The sequence below is a fragment of the Bos indicus genome, chromosome X, assembly GCF_029378745.1.
Source record: "Bos indicus isolate NIAB-ARS_2022 breed Sahiwal x Tharparkar chromosome X, NIAB-ARS_B.indTharparkar_mat_pri_1.0, whole genome shotgun sequence".
NCBI lineage: Eukaryota > Metazoa > Chordata > Mammalia > Artiodactyla > Bovidae > Bos > Bos indicus.
The window spans coordinates 144,388,899-144,415,639 of record NC_091789.1 but is presented as its reverse complement, the minus strand read 5'-3'; the positions used below and the strand labels follow the sequence as shown (position 1 = coordinate 144,415,639).

The window sequence follows — 26,741 nt, the reverse complement described above, 5'->3', positions numbered from 1 at the left end:
GCTGGGAGTTCTAAATGTTCTCTTGCACATGCTCTGCTTGCACCTGTGGGTGCATTTATATGAGTTGAGAATGGTGTGCAAATGAATTGGGTCATGTGGGGCTTTATATGTAGGTGTGTGTGTGTGTGTGTTTGTCTTTTTAACATTTTTTAAATTTATTTATATTTTTGGCTGCGCTGGCTCTTCATTGCTGTGCAGGCTTTTCTCTCTAGTTGTGGCTAGCAGGGGCTACTCTCTAGTTGCAGTGTGAAGACTTCTCATTGCGGTGGCTTGTCGTGCCATGGAGCACGGGCTCCAGGGCACGTGGGCTCAGTCGCTGCGGCTCGTGGGCTCTAAAGTGCAGGCTCAATAGTTGTGGTGCATGGGCTTGGTTGCTCTGTGGTGGCAAGTAGGATCTTTCTGGGCCAGGGATCGAACCTGAGTCTCTTGCGTCTCCTGCATTGGCAGGTGGATTCTTAACCACCAAACCATGAGGAAAAGCCCTGATTGTGAGTCAGTATACCTTTTTCTACTTGTATGCGAGGCTATTTTGATAAGCATATATAGGGGTACACATTTTCCCTTGTTTCTCAGACTTTAGTAAAGCTCTACCAGCACTGTTTACTCTTGCCAGATCTCTCATGTAAGCCTCGATACTGCAGCAGGTGGTGCACACTGTTACTACCCCTACTGCTCCCCACTCTCCAGAAGGAAAAATCCAGGCTTGCAGAAGCTTGGCAAACAGCACACACAGTAACATGTAACACAGTCCTGTATTACTTTAAGGTAGTATCTGAGAACATTTAGAGAACATGTTGGTTCTGGTGTAACACTGTATCTCAGAGATAGTTTGTTGTTTTTTTGTTTTTGTTTTTTAATTTTAAATCGTGTTATGTGTTCCCATGTCTATGAAAACTTCCCTCTCCTCTCAGTGCCCCAGCCACTAAGCTCTGCTCTCCAGAGATGACCACTGTTCACAGTTTCCTGTGCACTGATTCTGAAATAGTTTATGAATATACAAGCAATTAGGGCTTCCCAGGCGGCACTGTGGTAAAGAACCCACCTGCCTATGGAGGAGACAGAAGAGATCAAGGGTATGATCCCTGGGTCGGGAAGATCCCCTGGAGTAGGAATTGGCAACCTCCTCCAGTATTTTCTTGCCTGGAAAATTCCATGGACAGAAGAGCCTGGATGTTTACAGCCCGGAGGTGAGGGGGTGTCACAAAGAATGGGACACGACTGAGTGACTGAGCACAGACACACACATACAGGCAATTAGACTTTCCCTGTGCCAGCAGTACCACATTTAAGGGATTATCATGAAACAGAGCTTCCAGCATGTTATATGACAGTGAACAGGAAGGGGAACTTCCCTGGTGGTTCAGTGGTGAAGGATCTATCTGCCAATACAGGAGACATCGGTTTGATCCCTGGTCGGGGAAGATCCCACATGCCCCGGAGCGATTAAGCCAGTGTTGGAACTGCTGAGCCTGTGTGCCTAGAGCCTGTGCTCTATAACGAGAAGCCACCACTCTCCACAACTAGAGAAAAGCCTGCACAGAAAGAAGACCCAGCATAGTCACAAGAGAATAAAGAAAAAAAATTTTTTTAAAAAAAAGAAAATGGAGATAACATTATATATATATATTTAAAAAAAAAAATAACTGGAAGGGCCTTCCCTGATGGTCCAGTGGTTAAGATTCAGAACTTTCAATGCAGGGGGCCTGGGTTTGATCCCTGGTCAGGGAACTAAGATCCCACAAGCCTTGTGGCCATAAATAAATAAATAGGCTGTGAAATGGAAAATTCGGGGCATCAAATTATAGTTTATATGCAAGGTTTCTTGGCACCCCCCAATCTCCCCACCCCCAGTTGTGACAACCCCAACTGTCCCCAGGCCTTACCAAATGTGCCAGCAGCAGATAAGAGGGGGAAAATGTGAAAGATTCAAAGGGATTAACAAGTAGAAATGTGTGAAGAAAATAGAAGGCACCAATATGGAGAAATTAACACTCAAAGGTTATTACATAAGTGTTTGAAGAATCTTTTTAGGAAGGATCGTAACGGCTAACTTTGAATCTTCACACAGAGCAGAATAAGGAGTGACTTTAAATGGATGAGAAATTAAGGCTGAACCTACAGAGGATGAAAGGGTAATTCCAGTTCTGAGTTGCAACCTTCTTTCCTAAACATTTTTGTGGGCAGAATAAACTCAGAAGACTAGGAATTGTTCTCTCCTGAGGTTAAAATCCATAATCTTCAAGTTATGAAATATGCATCAAAAAGTAGCAAAATATACATATTCCATGATCATGTCTCCTATGGTGCTTTAAAAAAACCCAAACAATAGCAATTTCTTGTTATAAACGCATTGCAGGTTAATGATAGGAAAATTAGAAAACCAGCAAAGCCAAAAAGAGGAAAAGGAGAAAAACCCTTAATCTCACTAATGAGTGAAATACTAAGGTGATACTTGAATGAATGTGCTTCCCAGTTGTTTTCTATATTCATATATAAAACATGTAAAACTTTTCCCTTCTTCCCAGTTTTTTGACTAGTCTAATAATTAAATTGATACAAAATGGATTAACAGGAGAAAAATAAATTTAATTTCCTATTGTAGGGGACTCCAAGAAGTCATCAAAGCAGGCAGCTTTTACACCTTCTAGACAGGGAAACAATGTGCAAAATAGAGAAACAAGAGGGTCCCAGTAGGCTAGCAAATTAGTGAAGTTAGCAAGGATGTTTATACAGCCTTCCAGGAGGTGAATTCCTTTTATCCACTGGTACAGGGAGGGTAATTTCACGTGCTTTTAGGGGGGCCAAGGAAGGTCAGTGTCTATTTTGCACAGACTGTTTAAAAATCGAAATGCCAAGTGACATATTTGGGGTGGCATATTTTGCTTCCTTTCAACACGTACAGATTTACGTTCGTTCCATCATTCAGCACATAACACTTTGGAAGTTGTTTTTTTTTTTTTCATTTAATAGACCGTGGATGTCTTTCCAGGTCAAAAAATACCTACTACCGGATATTTAATTCTTCCACTATACCTGTGTCTTACAACTGAACCCACCCTCTGGTTTTGGCCACTTAACTTGCTTCTGGTGCTTTGAGGTCATAAATAATATTGCAGCAGTTTTTCCTTTCACAATTCTTTCCATTCCTTCCCCTTTTTCCCCCTGGAGCAAGTTCCTGGCCCACTGTATGGGCCTGCACTTATTTGCAAGGCTTTTGGTAGGAATTGCTAAACAGCCCACCAGGAAGATTGATTATTTATATTTTTATGGGTGGTATCTGTTTTTTTGTTTATTTGTTTGCTTTAGTTGTGTCGTTTTCTGTTTTTGTTTTTATTTTGGTAAACCTCTGCCTAAAGGACAATCTCATAGGTGGGGGTGGAGGATGTCGGAAGTGACCTCATTCTGTTGAAAATTACTGCGCCCTGAATCGTCTGTTTGCTGTAATGTTTTTTACACTTGAGCAATCACCTGGAGAAGGTGAAACCTACTGACCAAAAAAAAAAAAAAAAAATCGCTTCACGCCGAGGAAGGTGCCTTTACTTGTAGTCATTTCCGTTAAGTCGGAGCACAAAGCATGTCATTTCAGACCTCGGAGGGCATAATATAGATCATCCCCGGCCCCACCTCCATTGATTCTTGGAACACCCATCACTGTCGTCCACCGAACCCAGTCCCAGCGGGTAGCGCGGCCCGTATCGGGGACGCGGAGTTCTCTCTGGACCCGAAGGCACCGGCTGTACGAGGCGAACGAGATGGGCAGGGCCAGCCTCCGAGGTGACCGAGCTGGCTGGGTAGGGTTGAGTGGCTGGGTGGAGCACGTGACACTCCCAGACTGGCTCTCGACAGGGGGTAGTTGGGGGGGGGGGTGGGGGTGGGGCCCGCCCGGGGCGCCTGAGGCTGAAATCGACATTTGCCTCTGGCAGGAAAATGAACTTGTCAGACCCTCAACCCACTGGAGCAGGGGATTACGGTAGCATTTAAATTTTATATCCCACGAAGCTGAAAGCAGAAGGTAAGTTACTTATCCCTCAGAAAAACAGATGAGAGTAGGGCCCGAGAATACCATGTGGCCACTTTGTTGATTTTTAAAATCGAGTTGAAAATAATCGATTGCTGTGAGAGGCAAGGGCCAAATTACAGACTGATCTTAACAGAAATTCGGTTAATCCGGAGAGAATGGTGGTAAAAGCGTCCAGGGTTAAATATAGAAGGACACGAAAGCTGCCGGAATAAATAGCAAGTAACCCTGGCCTGCTCGTGAAACAATCTATTTCACATCTCTTTCAGGGGCGCCAGCGAAGGGAATGTTAAAATTGCCATTTAAACTCAAACGAAAAGAAACTAATCTATATGAAGCTGGAAATCAAATAAAAACAGGTCCTGCTTTTGCCCTTTCACATTTCAAAAACACTTATGCGGTTTGGCAAGAAAGTTGATATTTTCACAGTTTAAGTTTGAAATATGCCATTTCAAATTTACGAAATGGTCACAGTTGGAATTTTCTAACTCTTTCTAGGCAAGGCTGTTTCAGTTGTGAATGAGAAATATTGACATTGTACATATTTTCTGCAATAGTGAGATGATTCACTTCTGCAGAATGTGATAAAAATTAGAAAACGTGAAATAATGAGTTACTGTGAATTAACTTTCATGTCTGAGAGATTAAATTCTTTGCCAGAAGATTTACGAAAACAGACACAAGTACAACGTTCACGCAATAGCACTTTATTTTAAATCATCAAATGTTCAAGTAAGAAGTATAAATATGCGATGGCACAGTTTTTTTTTCAAAACCACATTAATATTGGCATGCATTATTTGTTATGGAGTAATAGAAAGCATTATTTATTAGTGCAATTAGTATTATATGCCACAACTAATATACTTTAGATTAATGCTTTTGATATACGATTTGAAACATGGACCCTCTGTGCAAAGTATGTATATGCACTCCATATTTTAACTGTCATTTTGATTTGCACAAAATAGATTTGTTTAGTTCTCCATTGCATTTGATGGAGACTGAAAAATAAAAGACTAAATCATTTCCTTTCATTACTAATCCCCTTATTGCTAGCTCTTTTGAAATCCTATTACCTGCGTGGAGCCTGGAATCATTTGGGTCTTCCCTTCTGTGTGCTGTTTGTTTCCCACAGTTCGTGCAAGTCTAGGCCAGCTGCCCACATCAAACACACCGCCCAGAACGGAGGCCAGAGCGGGGCTTCCCGGCCACTCCCTCCTCACTTCCAGGGTCTTCCCACCCTCCCCTCTTTGCCCCTAGGCCATCACGTGGCGGTGTGGGCACCGCCTCCCGGTGACGTCAGCGCGCTCGCAGCCGTCGCGCTGAAGAAAGGATGCTCTAGGATGCGGTGCAGGTGGGCGACCGGCCTGCGCCATGCGGCACTGCAGGTAAGAGACTCTGCAGGCGGAGCCCCTGCAGCCCGTCGGCACCCCAGAAAACGAAAGTAGGGGCTCTGGCTGTTGGGGCTGCTGCAGGCATCAGGCATCAGGGGGGCGCGGGGGCAGGAGTGGAGGGCGACTGTTGTAGGCTCACGCGTGACTTGAGTCTTGTCGTGCCCATCCATCCCGGGAAAGTGGCCTGGGGCCAGACAGAAAGACCCGGCCTCCTGCACAGGAGGGGAAAAAAATCAGGAATGAACACAATACATGCATTGTAAGAGAGAGAGGGGCTTGTCCGAGAGAACTGTCAACTGTTTACCGACTGTCAGAGTGATTCTTAAATAATGACACATTTACTAATTCTTCTTACAGGGGTTTGTTTTGTTCTCAGTATTTAGCCTGATTTCTTTCAAAGCCAAAGCTGCTTTGCTTGAAACGGAACGGAAACTTACTGGTTAGCAATTGAAGAGCTAGATGTGCGGTCTAAATTGTTTTGCATTATTTTGCAAGATTGTAGCGTTTAAAGGGGATATGTCAGAAATGTTTGTTTCCTCCTGGTGTTTTAAATAGATTAAAAAAATTAACAGTATCCAATAAAATAAAGCTTCCAATAGGCGTGTAAGAGAAGGCAAACCAGTTATATCTCTTAAGAACAAAATGGTCTTTAGAAGGGGGTGGAGCTGAACACCAAACCCTGTGATTTTTCAGTGTTCTTTTTAATTCCCTTGCTAAATAATTTGCTTGCTGGAAGAAGGGGCTTGATAATGCAGCGACAGATGAAGGGGGAATCAGGTGACTTCAATTTTAACAGGACAGGATGTGGGATTTTAATGAACACTTTTGAGATTTCCCACCTGTGTTTGCTTTCCTTTCTCTCCTTCACATATGAGGCCAGGATATATGCAGTACCCTTAGGAAGAGAATATGACCGATCTTACCTGTAAAACGTGATCCCCTGGGAAGCCGTGGTATTGCTAAATTGTACTGGACCTCACACCATGTATCCTTTGACCCATCCAGCAATTGTTGGAGGACCAGTAAAGCAATGCTGTTTTAGTTGATGATTGAAGAAGGCGTTTCTTTCAGCAATTGGACACCCTGATGTTTTGCTACAGTAATTTAGTAATTAATTTACTGCAGTTTTCTTCATTTGGCTCAGGTTGACTACAAGACTTTTCTGATCCTCTTGTTCCCATGCTCCTTTCTCCCCCAGCCCAACCCTAGACAGAGCAGAGCAGATGATAGACAGCAGAGACCGAGCTCCACCTCTGCCTTTGGGACTGTGCAACTTGGACCAAGTCAGTTTGTGCCTTTGGGCCTCAGTTTTCTTGTCCTCAAAGTAACCGAGGAGTATTATATCAGGGTTTCTCAGCCTTGACACTATTGACATTTTGTCGTTGTTTAGTTGCTCAGTCGTGTCTAACTCTTTGCGACTCCATGGACTGTTAAAGCCCACCAGGCTCCTCCATCCAGGAGATTCTCCAGACAAGAATACTGGAGTGGGTTGCCATTTCCTTCTCCAGGGGATCGTCCGACCCAGAGATCCAACCCCCGTCTCCTGCCTTGGTAGGCGGATTCTTTACTGCTGAGCTGCCAGGGAAGCCCCCTGTTGACATTGGGGCTGGAGAAATCTGTTGTGGGGGTGTCTAGCTGCACCTCTGGCCTCCACCTACTAGATGCCCCTAGTTGTGACAGCCAAAAATGTCTTCAGACCCTGCCATTGTCCCATTGTGGGGCTCCATTGCCCCTGCTTGAGAATCGTTGATTCAGATGACCTCTCAGTGTTCTTCAGGCCCCAGTATTCTAGAATTCATTTTCCTGTGAGTTGTTTCATGCTGAGCCCTCGGTCGGAGATCTGATTCCCTTTCATGATGTTGTATATATTGGGAAACACAGTGTGAAGGCTTTTTTTCTGCTGAGGGGTTCCAGAAATAGCTTCTGTCAAAAAGGGGAGGCCTGTGTGTGTGCCAGTTGTAGCCGGGAAGCTGGCTTGGCAGAAGGGAAAGTGTCAGGGAGAGAGGAAAAAACACAAGCACTAGACCATCATGTCTGGAACCGGAGTAGCCCAGAGTCACCGTCTTTATCTGCAGAAGCGGAATAGCAAGACCGGGTGGAGGTGTCACAAGCAGAGAGGGAGATAACGGGGTGCTGGCACCCGTTGTGGCGGGGAGATGATGGCAGCATGTGTGGCTGGAGGAGGCCAGCGCAAGCTGCCCCCAGAGCCCCCGTCTGGCCCCCGAAGGTGGTGGTGGTCATGGTCTTGCCCTTTAAGCTTCAGTGCAGGACTGACCACTAAAGCTCTGGCTCTGACACTTTGCAGAGGCGGTTTTGCCGCCTCACTTCCACTCCCAGAGCTGTTGCCAAATCCATAAAATAGGGCTACTGTTCGTGCTAGTCCTGCTGCTTTGAGTTTTCAGGGGGTCAGATGGATGGTAAAGGGTCAGCACACCGGGAACTCCTGGGAGACGGGAAGCAAGGGTGGCAGTTGCATTGCAGGATGAGGGCCATGTGCAGTGGGTTTGCGGGAGGAGGCTTGGAATGATTAGAAAAATCATCCTTGTCCCTCTGAGGGCCTGGCACTGCAGTGTGTCCCTCCTCCAATTCCCTTGCTCTCAGCTCTCTCTCTCTGCCTCTTTGCGGCCCCATAAAAATGGCTCTCCTGGGAAGAGGGTTGGTGTTTAGTGAGAAAGACCCAGTGTGCAGAGGCCAGGGCCCAGACAGCCTCCTTTGTCCACTTCAGCCATTTTGTTTGCAGGTGGCACCCACAGCTAGCCAGGAACCTCATTCCCAGAATGGCTTGGCACCTTGGGTGGGCTATCAGGTGCTGTCTTTTCACGCAGGCAATACTGAGAAAGAAAATGAAAAAGGAGGAGTATTCTCCATCAAATGAGACATAAGGCATAGAATCACTGTGCTAGGCAGCTCTGGTGCTGTGACAGACTACCACACACTAGGTGGCTTATCAACAACAGACGTTTATTTCTCATAGTTCCAGAGGCTGAAAGTCTGAGATCATGGTGCTAGCGTGGTTGGATTCTGGTGAGGGCTCTCTTCTGGACGCAGAGGGCCATCTTCTCCCTGTGTCCTCATATGGTGGGAAGAGAGCACACTAGCTTTCTGGTCTTGTCTTGTTGTTATTGTTCAGTCGCTAAGTCGTGTCCGACTCGTTGCAACCCCATGGGCTGCAGCACACCAGGCTTCCCTGTCCTTCACCATCTCTTGACGTTTGCTTAAAGTCATGTCCATTGAGTCGGTGATGCCATCCAACCATCTCATCCTCTGTCACCCCCTTCTCCTCCTGTCCTCAATCTTTCCCAGCCTCAGGGTCTTTTCCAGTGAGTTGGCTCTTGGCATCAGGTGGCCAAATATTGGAGCTTCAACTTTAGCATCATTCCTTCCCATGAATATTCAGGGTTGATCTCCTTTAGAATGGACTGGTTGGATCTCCTTGCAGTCCAAGGGACTCTCAAGAGTCTTCTCCAGCACCACAGTTCAAAAGCATCAATTCTTTGGCACTCAGCCTTCTGTATGGTTCAACTCTCAGATCCACACATGAGGTCTCTTCTTATAAGGGCGCTAGTCCATCATGAGGGCTCCACCTTCATGACCTCATCACCTCCCAAAGGCTTCACCTCCTAATATTGGGGACACATTGGGGTTTAGGATTTCAATATATGAATTCTGGAAAGATACTTTCAGTCTATGACAATAACCAAATGTAACTTGTACCCTTGACTGGATCCTGGCCTAAACAGGCATCTATAATAGGTGTTGGGGATACCTGGGTTATTTTTATGTGACTGCCTAGTAGATGACATGAGGAAACTACTGTAAATTTGATTAGATGTGATAATCTTACGGTGCAGTAGGCACCCAGCTCAGTCGCTCCTGATTCCTGATACAGAAACAGTGAGATGAGACGTGGTTGTTTCCTGCTGTTCTCTGTTAGGCTAATTTGTTACACAGCAGAAGATAACTGACATGTGTGTTCATAGAAGAGTCTTATTTTTCGGTGGTGCATGCTGAAGTATTTAGGGGTGAAGTGTCATGAGAGCTTAGGGTACTATTAAAGTGTTTTTTTTTTTTTTAATGCCTTGGAGCTCTCTTTTATGTACTTCTGAATAGAAAGATGAATTCTCAAACCTGCTTTTGCATTCAGTGCTGCAATATCACATGTCATGTTGCCTCTGGAAAATTCCACTGTACACTCCTGAGAGAATGAGAATGGAAAAAGGCAAATAATATAAGATTATTATAAAAATATTTTTGACAGCACAGACCCCTGTAAAGGTCTTGGGAATCTCAGACACGCTTTGAGAACCACTCTGAGAACCACAGTAATTTATTTTTTCTTTTGAACATTTTATTTTGTATTGAAGTATAGTTGATTACTTTGGCCAATCCTTTGGCCACCTGATGTGAAGAACTGACTCATTGGAAAAGACCCTGATGCTGGAAGAGATTGAAGGCAAAAGGAGAAGGGGATGACAGAAGATAGATGGTTGGGATGGCATCACTGACTCGAAGGACATGAGTTTGAGCAAGCTCCGGGAGCTGGTGATGGACAGGGAAGCCTGGCGTGCTGTATTCCACGGGGTTGCAAAGAGTCGGACACGACTGAGTGACTGAACTGACTGACTGATAGCTGATTACTGATGTTGTGGTAGTTTCAGGTGGAAAGTGAGGGAAGGGACTCAACCATACATGTACATGTATCCATTCTCCCCCATACTCCCCTCCCATCCAGGCTGCCACATGACATTGAGCAGAGTTCCACGTGCTATACAGTAGGTCCTTGTTGGTTATCCATGTTAAATATAGCAATGCGTATACACTTTCATGCATTGGAGAAGGAAATGGCAACCCACTCCAGCGTTCTTGCCTGGAGAATCCCAGGGACGGGGGAGCCTGGTGGGCTGCCGTCTCTGGGGTCACACACAGTTGGACACGACTGAAGTGACTTAGCAGCAGCATACATGTCCATCTCAAATTCCATAGCTATCCTTTCCCCCATCCTTGCCCTCTGGTAACTATAAGGTTATTACAGAGTATTGATCAGTTACCTGTGCTGTACAGCAGGTCCTTGTTGGTTATCCATGTTAACTGTAGCAGTGTGTACATGTCCATCCCAAACTCCCTAACTATCCCTTCCCCCTGGCGAGTAGTTCATTCGATAAGTCTGTGAGTCTCTGCTTTTTAAGTTCATCTGTATCATTTCTTTTTAGATTCCACATATAATGCACCTATGCTAACAGTAGTTTACTTTTAAATGGTTCAGTTGAATGGAGAGACAGTGCGAAGAGGCCAGTATGGTTAAATAGGAACACTGATGGAGTCTGACTGGTGTTTTTCATTGAACTCTTCTCCATAATGTGCTCTATATTTGAAAATGTGCCCAATAAAAAGTTAAAAAGAAGCTAGAAAAGAAACACAGACTCTTGGGCTTGTGGGGGATTCTGACTGAGATCTGGGGAATGTTTTTAACCTGAGCTCAAGGTGCCTTTGACTGCAGGGACCTGAGGTCCCAGTTGAGACCTGCTGGCTTGGAAGTTCTCAGCTCACCCAGAAGCCCTCCTGAACCAGACCTAGGAGGGTGAGTTAGCGGTGAGGAGGGGATGTGTGTGAGCACTCGGCAAACTCTGGCAAGTGGGCGGTAGGAAAGGCCTTATTATCAAACCCTTGCTTGACTGTATTTGCAAGGGGTGACCGGAAATGAGTTTTCCTTTCTAAGAGAAGGGGTGATTTTCTTTCCAGAACATGGTGGTTTTTGAATGACTTGTTTTCTCTTGAAATAGTAATACATGCTGGTTGTGTGAACTTCCCACAGGATCAAGGTTATGAGAATGAAATGAAGTCTTTCTCATTCCCAGTCCCTCATCCCCCTTCCAAAGGCAACCGCTGATAACTGTCTTATATGTTGTTTCTGAAAATGTCTGTGCGAAGACACCCATGTGTAGAAGGTGTATAGCATTTTCCTTTCTCATTTTTCTTCATTGGGATGTAATTCACATGGAGGGAAATGCATGGATCTTAATTCAGGTGATTTTGACAAATCAGGATTCCCAGTACTCCCAGAGGGCTCCATCTTGTCCTCTTTTAGCCAAATCCTCCGGCAACCACCATACTGATTTCTGTCAGCACAGTTTACTTTTGCCTGTTCTTGAACTTCATATACCTCAAGTCCTTTGATCTTTATACTTTTATATCTGTCTTCTGTCACCAGGCATGATGGTGAGATTCATCCATGTTGTTTCATGTAGCAGTGATTTCATTCATTCCATTTTATTGTGAAAGTACTTTTAGAGAGAGAGTGGAGGCAGTTGGTATATGTTGCTTCTCTTCATTCCTTGGAGGCTGTTTTACATCATCTCACTTACAGTTGAGTTCCAAAGTGTGGATGGTATGGAAGTTTACTTAACCGGTCTCATTTTGATGGGCATGTGGATTCCTCAAGCTTTTGTAATCTCTGCTCATGGTATTATGCTCATGAAAAAATGCCAAAGAGGAAAAGACCTCTCTAGGATTAATTATGGGCTTCCCTGGTGGCTCAGAGGTTAAAGCGTCTGCCGGCAATGCAGGAGAACTGGGTTTGATCCCTGGGTTGGGAAGATCCCCTGCAGAAGGAAATGGCAACCCCACTCCAGTATTCTTGCCTGGAGAATCCCATGGACGGAGGAGCCTGGTGGGCTGCAGTCCACGGGGTCACAAAGAGTCGGACACAACTGAGCGACTTCATTCACTCACTCAGGATTAATTAAATGCACAGAGTATAGATGTTGGGACTTAGCTTCAAGATCAAAGCAACCCTTATATTTTACATGTGACCAAGAGATGTCCAGAAAAGTCAGGTGACTTACCCAAGGTCACATGACTGATAGTAACACAGTTGGGGAACCCTCCAGATCCCAAGATGCCTCTAACAGAGTGTTTTCTTTGGCCATGCCATGTAGCATGTGGGATCTTAGTTTCCTGACCAGGGACTGAATCTGAGCCCCTTGCAGTAGGAGCATGGAGTCTTAACCACCGGACTTCCAAGAAAGTCCTCAGAATGTTCTTTCCTGCACTATGAGCTTTGTGAGTGCAGGAACTGTGAGTGTTTTGCTCACCAATGTAAACCTAGCACATAACTCGTGGCAGAGTAAGTACTCATAAAATATAAATTAGAGGAAAAATTAAGGGAACTATTAGTCCCCTGAGAAAAGACCACTGATATCCCTGAGAACTGCATGGACATGCACTTGAGACTTGAGCCTCCAAGTTCTTTTGTTCATTCACTCCCTCATTTACTTCTTTGTTCTGCAAATGTTTGTTGGGTCCCTGCTGTGTGTCTAGGACAGGGCTCCTCACCCTGGACTCTATGGGCTTTGAGGCTGGAGGACTCTCTGGGGGGCCGTCCTGTGCCCTGGAGGATGTTGAGCAGCATCTTCTGGCCTCCCGCCACTTGACAGGGGTTGCAACCACGGCCCAAACCCCCACTTGTGACAGCTGAATTCGAGACATTGCCAAGTGTTCTGGGGTGGGTGAAATTGCCCACCCAACTGGTGGTTGAGACCCCAGTCTAGGCACTGGGGTTTGCTGTGGAACCAAATGGACAAGGTTCGTGCCTGGGTGGGAGTGACCTTCAAGTGGAGGAAAGAGAAGATAACTGGATTTGATAGGTTGTGCGATTGTGTGAAATACAGTGAGAGGCAGAGGATGGGCAGCAGTGGATTCAGAATCCTGGTTAAACGGAGTGGTTACCCAGGCCCCCTGAGGGCTCACATGTGACCAGGGACTGAGGGGGAGCCACGTGAACACTGAGGAGATGGAGAGCTCAGGGCTGAGGGAACAGCTGTGAGGTGGGCATGTCCAGGAAATAGGCACCCAGAGAAGCGTGCTGGGGCAAGTGCTTAGAGGGGTAGCCAGGGCAGACCATGCAGGGACTTAGCGGGAGTGGAACCAACCCTGGGTGACTAAGTGTGGTGACAAGCCATGGAGTGCTTTTGGGTTGAAGAGGAAAACATCAGTACTTGTGTTCAAGGGCCTGGCTCTGGCTGCTGTAAGAACAGTCAGAGGTGGGCGAACGAGGAAGCTGGGTGGCCAGCGAGGAGGCTGGGTGGCCACGTGAGCTGTAGCTTAGAGGACTGTGCGTTCGTGCATGCTCAGTCATGCCTGACTCTTTGTGACCCCATGGACTGGAACCCCCCAGGCTCCTCCATCCATGGGATTCTCCAGGCAAGAATACTGGAGTGGCTTGCCATTTCCTTCTCCAGGGGATCTTCCCAGATCAGGGATCGACCCCGGGTCTCCTGCATTGCAGGCGGGTTACTGCTGCGCCACCTGGGAAGCCCTTGGAGGGCCATGCCCCTGACTAATTGAGCAGCCGTGTCGTGCTCAGCAGCAGGCAGGCCTTGGCTATCACAGGAGCGCGTGGGTTGGGTCACACTGTAACCCTGTAACTTTGGTGCCTCAAGGTGGAGGCCACCTGCACAGCCTCTCAGGACAGTGTCACCGGGGCTGGGCAGTGGTGCACAGGGACAGCAGAGGCAACAGCTCTTGCATTCCACATGTGACACCAGCAAGGCTCACCTTTAGGCCTCTTGTTGTGGATAAAGTTGCCCAAGCTTTTTCGAGGCCCCTTGAGCCCACCACCTGCCCTGCACCTGTGAGGTGGCTCTTCTCTGCCTGGAGTGCTGTCCCCCAACCCCCATGCTGGCCAGCCTGGGTCACCCATGGTCCCCTCTCAGCGAGCGCTCTTGGGTGGGTCCTTGTGTGGCCCTGAGAGCTGGGAGGTGGCCATCAGTTGAACTGATGGAAGTTGGAGACCAGAGCCTTGCCCATTGGCGGTGACTGTTCCTGCTCCTGGGGTCCTTCGACCCCCCCCACCCCCCGCCCCGAGGATGCTGTCAGGCTGCTCCCTCCAGCGGCAGCACCAGGGCTGGGATGGCTGTGGGGTTTGGCTAGAGGGAGCCTCACCGAGATGCAGTGTTCTGTTTGTCCCCTCGGGAAGTCTGCTCCTCGCCCTGGTGACCGGGGACCTGCTGACTCATTTCTTGTGGTGGCCGTTGCTTCCCTTGTGCTTGCCCAGCACTTTTTAACCACATCCCGGCGGATGAATGGAGGTTACCTCCTTCCGGGATCTTAGCCTCCCTTCTGGGTTGTGATATTAGCTCAGGGTGAAATTTTCTTTTTCTGGGCACCGGAACCCTTGGAGGCACTGATTGGGTTAGGAGGAGAGGGGCCACCCCAATAATTACAGACATGTTCTTTTTCCTCTTAACTCAGTCCGGCCTCCCACCAGCACCCACTTTGCCCAAAACATAGGAATCGACTGACGTTTCAGCCCTCCCCGGGGTCAACCCACTGGGATATGCTTAGGACACCGGGGAGGACAACTCAAGGCTGTGCTGGAGGATTCCCTGCGTTTATCCTTCACAGAGGTGCTGGTTGTGAGTGTCTATGACATTGTTTTCATCCACGAGGGCGCAAAGCTCACATAAGCAGAAAGTTAGATTGTTGTGTTGGAAGATGGTTTGCAGAGCTCTTGGGAGAGGGAACCGTACTGCACGGGATTTCTTACCAGCATTGTCTTCAGCTGCTGTTATGGGCCGAAACCGTGCGTCTTATTAAAGTGCATCTGAATTCCTAACACCTATTACCTCAGAATCCGACCTTAGTTGGAGATTTTGTTCTTGTTGTTCAGTTGCTAAGCCGTGTCTGATTCTTTGAGACCCCATGGACTGCAGCACTCCAGGCTTCCCTGTCCATCACCAACTCCCGGAGTCTACTCAGACTCATGTCCATTGAGTTGGTGATGCCATCCAAACATCTCATCCTCTGTCACCCCCTTCTCCTCCTGCCCTCAATCTTTCCCAATATCTGGGTCTTTTCCAGTGAGTTGGTTCTTTGCATCAGGCAGCCAAAATATTGATGCTGCTGCTGCTGCTAAGTCGCTTCAGTCGTGTCCGACTCTGTGCGACCCCATAGACGGCAGCCCACCAGGCTCCCCCATCCCTGGGATTCTCCAGGCAAGAACACTGGAGTGGGTTGCCATTTCCTTCTCCAATGCATGAAAGTGAAAAGGGAAAGTGAAGTCACTCAGTCGTGCCAACTCTTAGCGACCCCATGGGCTGCAGCCCACCAGGCTCCTCCATCCATGGGATTTTCCAGGCAAGAGTACTGGAGTGGGATGCCATTGCCTTCTCCACAAAATATTGATAGAGTCTTTAAAATTTTTTTTAAATAATTTTAATTTATTAATTTTTGGCCGTGCTGGGTCTTCACTGCTACTTGGGCTTTTCTGTAGTTGTGGAGGATGGGGGCTGCTCTCTAGGTGTGCCTTCTCTTGGGGTGGACAGAGGCTCCAGTCTGTGCAGGCTTCAGTAGCTGCAGCTCCCAGGCTCTAGAGCACAGACTCAGTAGTTGTAGCGCATGAGCTTAGTTGCTCTGCAGCATGTGGGATCTTCCCGGACTAGGGATTGAACCTGTGTCTCCTGTGTTGGCAGGTGCACTCTTTACCACTGAGTCACCAGAGAAAGCTGAGATAGGATCTTTATAGAGGTAATCAAGTTAGAATGAGGCCATGAGGGCGGCCTCAGTCCAGCCTGACTGGGGTCTTTATAAAAGGAACTTTCTGCAGATAGGCACAGAGAGGAGAGGATGCGCGGTGTGCCGGGAGAAGATGGCTGTCAGCACTCTAAGCAGAGAGGCTGCGGCTGGATCCAGCCCCAGGAAACCAATCCTGCTGGCACCTGATCTCAAGCTTCTGGCTCTGGAACTGGGAGACAAGTAGTTTCAGCCATTTGAGCTGCCCAGTCTGTGGGGCTCATCAGGGTAGCCCTGATGAACCAGTCCAGCAGTGTTTCCCAGGGCATGTGTGCCTTTGTCCACCTGGGAGAATGGAGGAGAGCCCAGCAGGCCTTTGCTTTGGTGCTTTCTGCACAGTTTAGGAGAAGCTTGACGAACAGGACCTTCTCTGTGGGAACAGGTAGCTCTTTTTTCCTGAGAGGAACGAGACTTCTTCGGTCCTCCCATGACCCAAGAGGAAGGGCCCTTGCAGCCCTGGTGGGAATCTGGCTCCCCACTCACTATCTGGGGAACTTGGTCCAGGAACCTCACCTCCTCCTCTGCCTCAGTTTGCTAATCTGTCAAATGGGCCTGAGGCTGACAGTATTTAATTCAGAGAGTGTCAGGAGCCCTGGTGACTGATCCGTGTGAAGTGCTTAGACTGGGAGCTCTACTGGATTGTTGTTAATTATCATGCTGCTGCCACTGCTGCTAAGTCGATTCAGTCGTGTCCGACTCTGTGTGGCAGCCCAACAGGCTCCCCCGTCCCTGGGATTCTCCAGGCAAGAACACTGGAGTGGGTTGCCATTTCCTTCTCCAATGCATGAAAGTGAAAAGTGAAAGTGAAGTCGCTCAGTCGTGTCCTACTCTTCGCGACCCCATGGACTGCAGCCTACCAGGCCCCTCCGTCCATGGGATTTTCCAGGCAAGAGGACTGGAGTGGGCTGCCATTGCCTTCTCCGTAATTATCATGAGGATGATAAATTAATTGAGGACTTCCCAGATGGCACTAGAGGTAAAGAACCTGCCTATCAATGCAGGAGATAAGAGACATGGGTTTGATCCCGGGGTCTGGAAGATCCCTGGGGGAGGAAATGGCACATTACTCCAGTATTCTTGCTTGGAGAATTCTATGGATAGAGGATCCTGGTGGAGTACAGTCCATGGGGTCGCAGAGAGCTGGACACGACTGAGTGACTGAGCACATGAGGATGAGGCCCTGGGGACGTTCTCCATCCTTGATCCTGGGCACCGGAAACGCCAAGACCTCAGGGCCCTCTCCCTGCCCTCTGGAGTGGGGGGGTGTGAGAACACTGAGTCCATTGTGTCACCGGGAGGAGGCCGTTTGCAGTTGGCCTTATCCCCTTCCCACACACAGGCTGTGTTCTGAAAGGGGACAAAGAGCCCCCCTTAAAGGGGCCACAGGAACTGTGCCATGGCAGAGGGGGCTGCTGGGAGGGGGCCGAGGGGGAAGCAGGAGCTGGAGGCGGAAGTCACCCTGCTTGACTTTGCCAGCGCCAGTCAACAGTTTGAAATTGACAAAGGTTAATACTTGTGTCTCTGTCTGGGTGTCCTGTGGCTTTTTTTTCTCCTGGGCCACCAGGGGGCTCCTGTCACTGTTGGTGCCTCTCTGTGAAATGCCCCCCTCCCTGCCCAGGGAAAGGACTGGGGCATCACTCAGGGGCTGGAGGATTGGCTAGAAGGGCAGACAAAGCATGGCCCCTCACTGTCCTAAAGGTGTCTACATTTTAGAAGCGAGACTCCTCATCATCTCAAATGGATTTGAAGTTGGTGGGGTTTCAGGTCAGATGGAGAGGGGAGGGAAAAAGCTTTGAGTGGTTGGGGGAGTGACCAAGACATTGCTTTACAAAAAAGGCCGAGGACTCTGACTCCTGCGTTCATCACAGTGCAGTCTTCATCCACACCGAATCCATCAGGAGTGACTCTGCCACCAGTGGGGCATGCTGGAAGGGACAGCATGTCTTGAAGCGTGAAGAGCAGTCTGGCTTGCTGGGAGGCTACAGGAACTGCTAGCTTGCAGTCCATCCTGCCCCCCCGCCCCCCCCCCCCCCCCCGCAACCGGCCTGCTGTGACAGGTCCAAAGTCCGCTCCTTTGGGCCCCTGCTGATTCTGGGTCACACGCCTGTGGTGGGGTGTCAGCCAGAATGCCTGCCGGCTGCTCAGAGGAGGAGATGTGTCTTTATATTTGTCGACCCAGTTTTATTTTCTGGGGTTTAAAGCAATAAGGGAAAAATCGAGATGAATTGAGCAGTTAAGGAAACCCCCGGAGCCTAGTAGGGGAAAGCAAGCCATGCCTTCCAAACTTACATTGCGGCAAAGGATAGAACTGGTATGGGAAAGGCATACAGTCAAAGAAGCGTGTCGCAACTTCTCTCATTTTCATCTAGTGAGTTGAGTATGGTTTACATATTCTTTTTATCCTGTATATATGCACAGATAAGCTGTTTTTCTTGTATTTTTGAGTTTGCCTCTGCAGTGATGGCCAAAGCATTGAGCTCACAGCTTGATCGAGTTTTCTGTCTTTTGATGGATGTAATTTTTTTGTTTTTTTGAAAAAGTGTTTATTGAAATATAGTTGATTTATAGTGTTGTATTAGTTTCAGGTATATAGCAAAGTGATTGTTTTATATATATATATATATATATATACTTTTTTCTACATTCTTTTCCATTATAAGTTATTACGAGATGTTGCATAGAGTTCCTTGTAGTATAGAGTAGATCCTTGTTATTGATCTATTTTGTATATAGTAGTCTGTGTATTTTAATCCCAAACTCCCAATTTTATTCCCAAACTCCCTCCCTATCCTTTTCCCCTTTTGTAACCATAAGTTTGTGTTCTGTGTCTGTGGGTGTATTTCTTTTTTTATAATTAAATTTATTTATTTTAAATTGAAGGGTAATTGCTTTACAGTATTGGGTTGTTTTCTGCCAGACATCAACTTGAATCAGCCATATATCCCCTCCCTCTTGAACCTCCCTCCCACACCATCCCATCCCATCCTTCTAGGTTATTACAGAGCCCTGGTTTGAGTTCCCTGAGTCATACGGCAAATCTGTGGGTATATTTCTGTTTTGTAAATAAGTTCAAGTGGATCATTTTTTAAGATTACACATATAAGTGATATCATATGATATTTGTCCTTCTCTAACTTTCTTCACTTAGTGTGATCATCTCTAGGTCTAGATGGATGTAGTTTTTTAAATTTATTTTTAATTGGAGGATAATTGCCTTACAATGTTGTATAGGTTTCTGCCGTACATTAACATGAATCAGACACAAGTATACATATGTATCCTCCCTCTTGAACCTCCCTCCCACCTCCCACCCCATCCCACCCCTCTAGGTTGTTACCGAGCCCCAGTTTCAGCTCCCTGGGTCATACAGCAAATTCCTCCTGGCTATATATTTTACATATGGTACTGTATATGTTTCCATGCTAATCTGTCAGTTGGTCCCACCCTCTCCTTCCCCCACTGTGTCCACAAGTCTGTTCTCTCTGTCTGCGTCTCCATTGCTGCCCTGCAAATAGGTTCATCAGTACCGTTTTTCTATATTCCATGTATCTGCATTAATATATGATATATGTTTTTCTCTTTCTGACTTACTTCACTCTGTATAACAGCTCTCAGTTTATCCAACTCATTAGAACTGACTCAAATTCATTCTTTTTTGTGGCTGTGTAATGCTTGGTTGCTCAGTCATCTCTGACTCTTTGCAACCCCATGGACTGTTGCCCGCCAGGCCCCTTCGTCCATGGAATTTTCCAGGCAAGAATACTGGCGTGGGTTGCCATTTCCTTCTCCAGGGGATCTTCCCAACCCAGGGATCAAACCTGGGTCTCCTGCGTGGTAGGTGGATTCTTTACCCCCACAGGGAAGTGTCTAAGGCTCCTTTGATCCACTCTTGGATTAAGGCAAAGAATTGCTCCACTTCAGTGCTGTTGGCATTTGGGGCCGTCCTACGCATTGTAGGATATTGAGCAGCATCTTACACTAGATGCCAGCAGCACACCTCGTCAAATGTGACGAAACATGCCCAGTGTCCCCTGGGAACAGGAACCACTGCACTGGTCTGTCCATCTTTGGTGTCTGCTGCCCGGCCTCATTCCTTCCTGTAACCCCAAACCTGCCCTAATGGTGGTGGCTCCCAGGTTAGCCACTTCCTTCGAAGGAGGGACCTGGTTTTTCCCACCATCTGTACGTGGCTTTGTGTGGGTCCCTTGCTCATTCCCCAGTCAGTGGCTGTGTGCAGTGGTTGGAGACTTAAATTGGCCAGCCTGGGTCACGTGCCCACATGGCAGGGAGTGGGGGAAGCTTTGGTACCAAATGGGCGGAGGGACAATTTTAAGGGGTGAGAATGGCCCACTCTTGCACCCCTGTGTGGAGCTAAATGCTCGGCTGGGCCATCATCCACTCAGTAACAAGCTCATCTGGCAAATGCCAGGTGCCATCCTTTCCTGACCCATCCCCAGGCTACCCTCGGAGGGTGCTCAGCCCTTTTTCAAGTGAGCAACCTGGACTCCACCGGGCCAAAGATGTGCCCACATTGGCCTGCAGGGCCCCAGGGTCCTAATCCCCTAATCCCTCTTCAGTTTCTTCCCCCCGAGTCGCCTTCCACAGGGCTGTCACAGAGCTGTTTTGGACTGTCCTGTTCTTCTCCGGACACTTGTGCGCTTCGAAAGAAAGTGAGCAGGACTTCCCTGGCGATCCAGTGCTTAAGACTTCACCTTCCAGTGCAGGGAGTATGGGTCCCGTCCCTGGTGGGGCACTAAGATCCCAGATGCCTCAAAACTAAAAAACCTGAACATACACGGAAACAATATTGTAACAAACTCAGTAAAGGCTTTAAAAATGATCCACATCAAAAAATATCTAAAAAAAAATAACCCCCAGAACATTATACAGAAATAACACTGTAACAAATTCAATACAGACTTAGATTATCTGCACTAAAAAAAAAAAAGAAACTTTTTTTAAAAAAAAGCAAGTGTTTTTTAGACAGCCCGAGAGTACCTGCCCATCGAATGGGAGCTTCCCTTGCCACTGTAGTCCCTTTCGACCCAAACCTCCATGACCATGAAGAGTGGGGAAGGGCTTGTGCTCCAAGGAAAAACGACAGTACCATCACCGGAAGAAAGAACAGATGCCCTGGGCAAAAACCACAGATGAGAATCACGCCTGAGAATCTGCATTTACTGATGGGCAGGTCACATTTTCAGACACTTCTTCAAATTGCAAAGTATAGCAAACACTCGCTGAAGTGCATAACACCTAAGTGTATGGCTTAATGGATTGTACAAGAAGCGTCCATGCCTCCACCCCACTTATAATGTATATGATTCCTTGTAGATGGGATCACTGGAGGAGGAAATGGCAACTCACTCCAGCATTCTTGCCGGGAAAATCCCATGGACAGGGAAATCTGGCGGGGTACAGTTCATGGGGTCTCAAAGAACTGGACCCGACTGAGTGACTGAGCACTCACAGATGACATCACAGTGCAGATTCTAATGGGTCTCAACTCTGATCAGCAGGCTTGTGAGAGCTGCCCATTACAAGTACATTTAGGGAAGCACTGGAGTCAGAGGGTGATTATTGAGTCAATGGACATGAGTCTGAGCCAACTCTGGGAGATGCTGAAGGACCGGGAAGCCTGGCGTGCTGCAGTCCATGGGGTTGTAGAGAGTCAGACACTACTGAGTGCCTGAACAACAGCAACAACAGAAGCTGAGAAGCCACTGAAAGTGACAGAGGAGTGACCACAGGTCACAGTGGAAATTGCTCTTGAGTTGGCTCAGGGCACAGAGCCCAAGCTGTGGGCTGTGGCCCTCAGGCAGGAGTTAGGGCTAAAGGAAGCTGAGGGAAGGATGGCAGGGGAGGCAGAGAAGGGTACTGGTTGCTGCAGATGGAGAAAGGAGGAGGAAGGCTCCGCCCAGCGGACTCATGGGCTGGTGGCAGCAGGGCTGCTTGCAGAGCACCCTCTGGTGGCCCAGTGTTGCAATGACACCCTCTCTGAGCCCAGGGGCGCTCAGGCTGGTGGACTTCAGAGGAGTGGCCGGCAGGCATCAGCTCTGAGGTTAGTGCCTGGTGTAATCCATTCAGGTTGCAAGAAAAGCAACTTTGTAAAGGCTGCTTGTGGTTGGTTGATGGAGCCTCTGGAAAATCTGTAAGACTTGCAGTGTTCTTGCATTTTTTTTTTTTTAGTTGCCATCCAAGGTCTGGCTCTGAACTCAGTGTTCTTCCCTTTCCACCATGTCCTGTGAATATGGGTGACCTCTAGCCCTCATGACCTTGACCACTTTGTCAGGGAGATGCTATGACCTTATTTTTATTGACATGCCAGGTGCATCTGCTGTCTTGAAGAATTCAGTTCAGTTCAATTCAGTTCAGTCGCTCAGTCATGTCCGACTCTTTGCGACCTCATGAATCGCAGCACGCCAGGCCTCCCTGTCCATCACCAACTCCCGGAGTTCACTCAGACTCACGTCTGTCGAGTCAGTGATGCCATCCAGCCATCTCATCCTCTGTCCCCTTCTCCTCCTGCCCCCAATCCCTCCCAGCATCAGAGTCTTTTCCAGTGAGTCAACTCTTTGCATGAGGTGGCCAAAGTACTGGAGTTTCAGCTTCAGCATCATTCCCTCCAAAGAAATCCCAGGGCTGATCTCCTTCAGAATGGACTGGTTGGATCTCCTTGCAGTCCAAGGGACTCTCAAGAGTCTTCTCCAACGCCACAGTTCAAAAGCATCAATTCTTTGGCGCTCAGCTTTCTTCACAGTCCAACTCTTACATCCATACATGACCACTGGAAAAACCATAGCCTTGACTAGACAGACCTTTGTTGGCAAAGTAATGTCTCTGCTTTTCAATGTGCTATCTAGGTTGGTCATAACTATTCTTCCAAGGAGTAAGCATTAGGATAGCTAATTAGTTGGAGAAACTTCTCTGATTGTAGGATGTCATAGAAATGTGTGTGTGTGTGTGTGTGTGTGTGAAGAACTACCTTTTGTTTCCCTGAAGCTTTCAGGTTGAAATGTTGCTAGTGAGGTCCTGTAGTTGCATTTCCGGGGTCTCATCCTTCCCTTCCAGAATCCTGCGTGAGACGGCTGCGCCTCTTTATCTTTGTGAATTCCCAGTGGATTTTAATGCTTCTTTTGGTAGGTGAGGCTTTCAGGCCTGCCCGTGACTCTGACAGCTTGGATAGGGGTCGGGCCAGTAGCAGATGCCCCATGAGTGCTTCTGTGAAGCAGGGCCCGCAGCCCCCAGCCACCAGCTTGCTGCCTGTTTCTGTAAGTCACATGTTGGGCCACCCAGGCACACGCCTTCTTTCCAATCTGTCTGGGCTGCTTTGAGCTTCAGTGACCAAAGAACCGACTGGAGTAATTGTGATTGAGATTGTATGGCCCCCTGAGCTGGAAAGAGTCCCCATCTGGCCCTTTGTAGGAAATACTTGCCAACCCCTGAAGGGCAGTTACATTACTGTGAGGAGGAAGGAGAAAGGTGGTGAAGCCAGACTGCTAGAAGGGTTTATGAGGTCAGGAGGAGAATTTGGTAGCAGTTTCTACCATGCCCATGCTGCCAAAGGAACCTGCTGGAACTCCCCCTCAAGTGACCAGTATTCCTTGTTGACTGGAGACTTTTAATCTGAATTTTGACTTTGCATTCCACCTGCTCAAGTCATCTGGGGATTAGCTAGTAGAGTCGGTAGGCAAATAAGTTGTCATGGTCTGACCTGGGAGAGGAACTGGCATGAACTTTGTCAGGGTCTCATGGCACCCGGCTCTGCTGGGCAGAGAGAGGAGGGAATGGGTGGAATGGCTTTTTGCAACTTCTTGGAGGGGGTGTGCATGGAAAATGATGGTGGCATCATGTGTAATTGATGGAGGCACCATGTGTAATGGTTCCAAGTGGGAAACCAGCGCAATGTCCATCCACAGGAGAGTGGATAAATTCATTGGTGTTTGTTTCCAGCATCGAATACCATAGAACAGAAAGAGGCAAAGTACGTCATCCCGAGGACCAAATCCAGCTCATCCCCTGAGCCAAGAATGAGCTCAGATTGGTTTTTACATTTTTAATGACCAAAAGAAACTGAAAGAATATTTTTTTGTGACAGGTGAAGATTATATGAAATTCAAACTTCAGTGTCCATGGATCAAGTTTTATTGATACACAGTCCCAGTCATTCATTTGTGTGTTGTCTCTGGCTGCTTCTACGTGACAGAGGCAGGGTTGAGTAGTCCTTGTCAGAAGCCACATAGCCCACAAACCTCCAAACCTTTGCTATCTGGCCCTTAATGGAGAAAATTTGCTGTTGAAGAGCACAGAGAATGAACAAATGATAATCAGATAAACTCAACAACATGGATAGATCTTATAACATAGAACAAAAGAAGCTAGAAACAAAAGAATCCATTTATATAAAATTCAAAAACAGGCCAAATTAATCTGTGGTATGAGGATAGTGAATACCTTTAGGGGTGGAGGAGGGCCTGGAAGGGGCCATGAGGGAGCTTCTGGAGGCTGGTCATGTTCTGTTCTTGATCCGGATGCCAGTTATGTGGGGGGTTTCAGTCTGTGAAAATTTGTGGAGGTGTATACTTAGGATTTTTGCCTTTTTATAAACATGTTTATTTCAATAAAAAAAACCTTCACTAAGAAAAGTGGTTTCAGTCTGGCAGCTCCTCAAAGAGTTAAGCATACAGTTTCCATATCACCCAGTAATTCTACTTCTAGGTATCTACCCAAGAGAACTAAAAATACATGTCTGCATGAACACTTGAATGATCATAGCACCATTAGTCACAATAGCCCCCAAGTGCAAACAGCCCAGATGTCCATCAGCTGATGATGGATAAACACAATGTGGTCTGGCCAAACAATGGAATATTCAGTTCAGTTCAGTCACTCAGTCATGTCCGACTCTTTGTGACCCCATGAATCGCAGCACGCCAGGCCTCCCTGTCCATCACCAACTCCCGGAGTTCACCCAGACTCACGTCCATCGACTCAATGATGACATCCAGCCATCTCATCCTCTGTCGTCCCCTTCTCCTCCTGCCCCCAATCCCTCCCAGCATCAGAGTCTTTTCCAATGAGTCAACTCTTCACATGAGGTGGCCAAAGTACTGGAGTTTCAGCTTTAGCATCATTCCTTCCAAAGAAATCCCAGGGCTGATCTCCTTCAGGATGGACTGGTTGGATCTCCTTGCAGTCCAAGGGATTCTCAAGAGTCTTCTCCAACACCGCAGTTCAAAAGCATCAATTCTTTAGCACTCAGCCTTCTTCACAGTCCAACTCTCACATCCATACATGACCACTGGAAAAACCATAGCCTTGACTAGACGAACCTTTGTTGGCAAAGTAATGTCTCTGCTTTTGAATATGCTGTCTAGGTTGGACATAACTTTCCTTCCAAGGAGTAAGCGTCTTTTAATTTCATGGCTGCAATCACCATCTGCAGTGATTTTGGAGCCCCAAAATAAAGTCTGACACTGTTTCCACTGTTTTCCCACCTATTTCCCATGAAGTGATAGGACCAGATGCCATGATCTTCGTTTTCTGAATGTTGAGCTTTAAGCCAACTTTTTCACTCTCCACTTTCACTTTCATCAAGAGGCTTTTGAGTTCCTCTTCACTTTCTGCCATAAGGGTGGTGTCATCTGCATATCTAAGGTTATTAATATTTCTCTTGGCAATCTTGATTCCAGCTTGTGCTTCTTCCAGCCCAGCATTTCTCATGATGTACTCTGCATATAAGTTAAATAAGCAGGGTGACAATATACAGCCTTGACGTACTCCTTTTCCTATTTGGAACCAGTCTGTTGTTCCATGTCCAGTTCTAACTGTTGCTTCCTGACCTGCATATAGGTTTCTCAAGAGGCAGGTCAGGTGGTCTGGTATTCCCATACCAAGGGAACATATCATGCAAAGATGGGCTCGGTAAAGGACAGAAATGGTATGGACCTAACAGAAGCGGAAGATATTAAGAAGAGGTGGCAAGAATACACAGAAGAACTGTACAAAAAAGATCTTCACGACCCAGATAATCACGATGGTGTGATCACTGACCTAAAGCCAGACATTCTGGAATGTGAAGTCAAGTGGGCCTTAGAAAGCACCACTACGAACAAGGCTAGTGGAGGTGATGGAATTCCAGTTGAGCTATTCCAAACCCTGAAAGATGATGCTGTAAAAGTGCTGCACTCAATATGCCAGCAAATTTGGAAAATTCAGCAGTTGCCACAGGACTGGAAAAGGTCAGTTTTCATTCCAATCCCAAAGAAAGGCAATACCAAAGAATACTCAAACTACCACACAATTGCACTAATCTCACACAGTAGTAAAGTAATGCTCAAAATTCTCCAAGCCAGACTTCAGCAATATGTGAACCGTGAACTTCCAGATGTTCAAGCTGGTTTTAGAAAAGGCAGAGGAACCAGAGATCAAATTGCCAACATCTGCTGGATCATGGAAAAAGCAAGAAAGTTCCAGACAAACATCTATTTCTGCTTTATTGACTATGCCAAAGCCTTTGACTGTGTGGATCACAATAAACTGTGGAAAATTATGAAATAGATGGGAATGGAATATTACTCAGCCATAAAAAGGAGTGAAGCGTTGTTGGTTCAACATGGATGAACCTTGAAAACATTATGATAAGAGAAAGAAGCCCAGCACAAAAGACACATATGACATGATTCTGTTTCTATGAAATGTCCAGATGAGTGCTTACCAGAGGCTACGCCAAGAGAGTGACTACTCTGGGCATGAGG

General features: G+C 47.2%; 1 protein-coding gene across 4 annotated transcripts in view; it reads left to right on the top strand.

The window, feature by feature from the left end:
* Positions 1-3,873: 3,873 nt before the first annotated feature.
* The window catches only part of CLCN4 (chloride voltage-gated channel 4), a 71,616-nt gene continuing 48,748 nt past the window's right edge, over positions 3,874-26,741 (top strand). For 2 of the 4 annotated variants that reach the window (XM_019955894.2, XM_019955897.2), the window contains exons 1-2: positions 3,874-4,012; positions 5,157-5,409. The gene's annotated coding sequence lies outside the window, so the exon portion shown is untranslated. Of the gene's footprint in view, positions 4,013-4,287; positions 4,378-5,156; positions 5,410-26,741 lie in introns of all 4 variants that reach the window. The other 2 variants (XM_019955895.2, XM_019955896.2) reach the window with 2 other exon arrangements.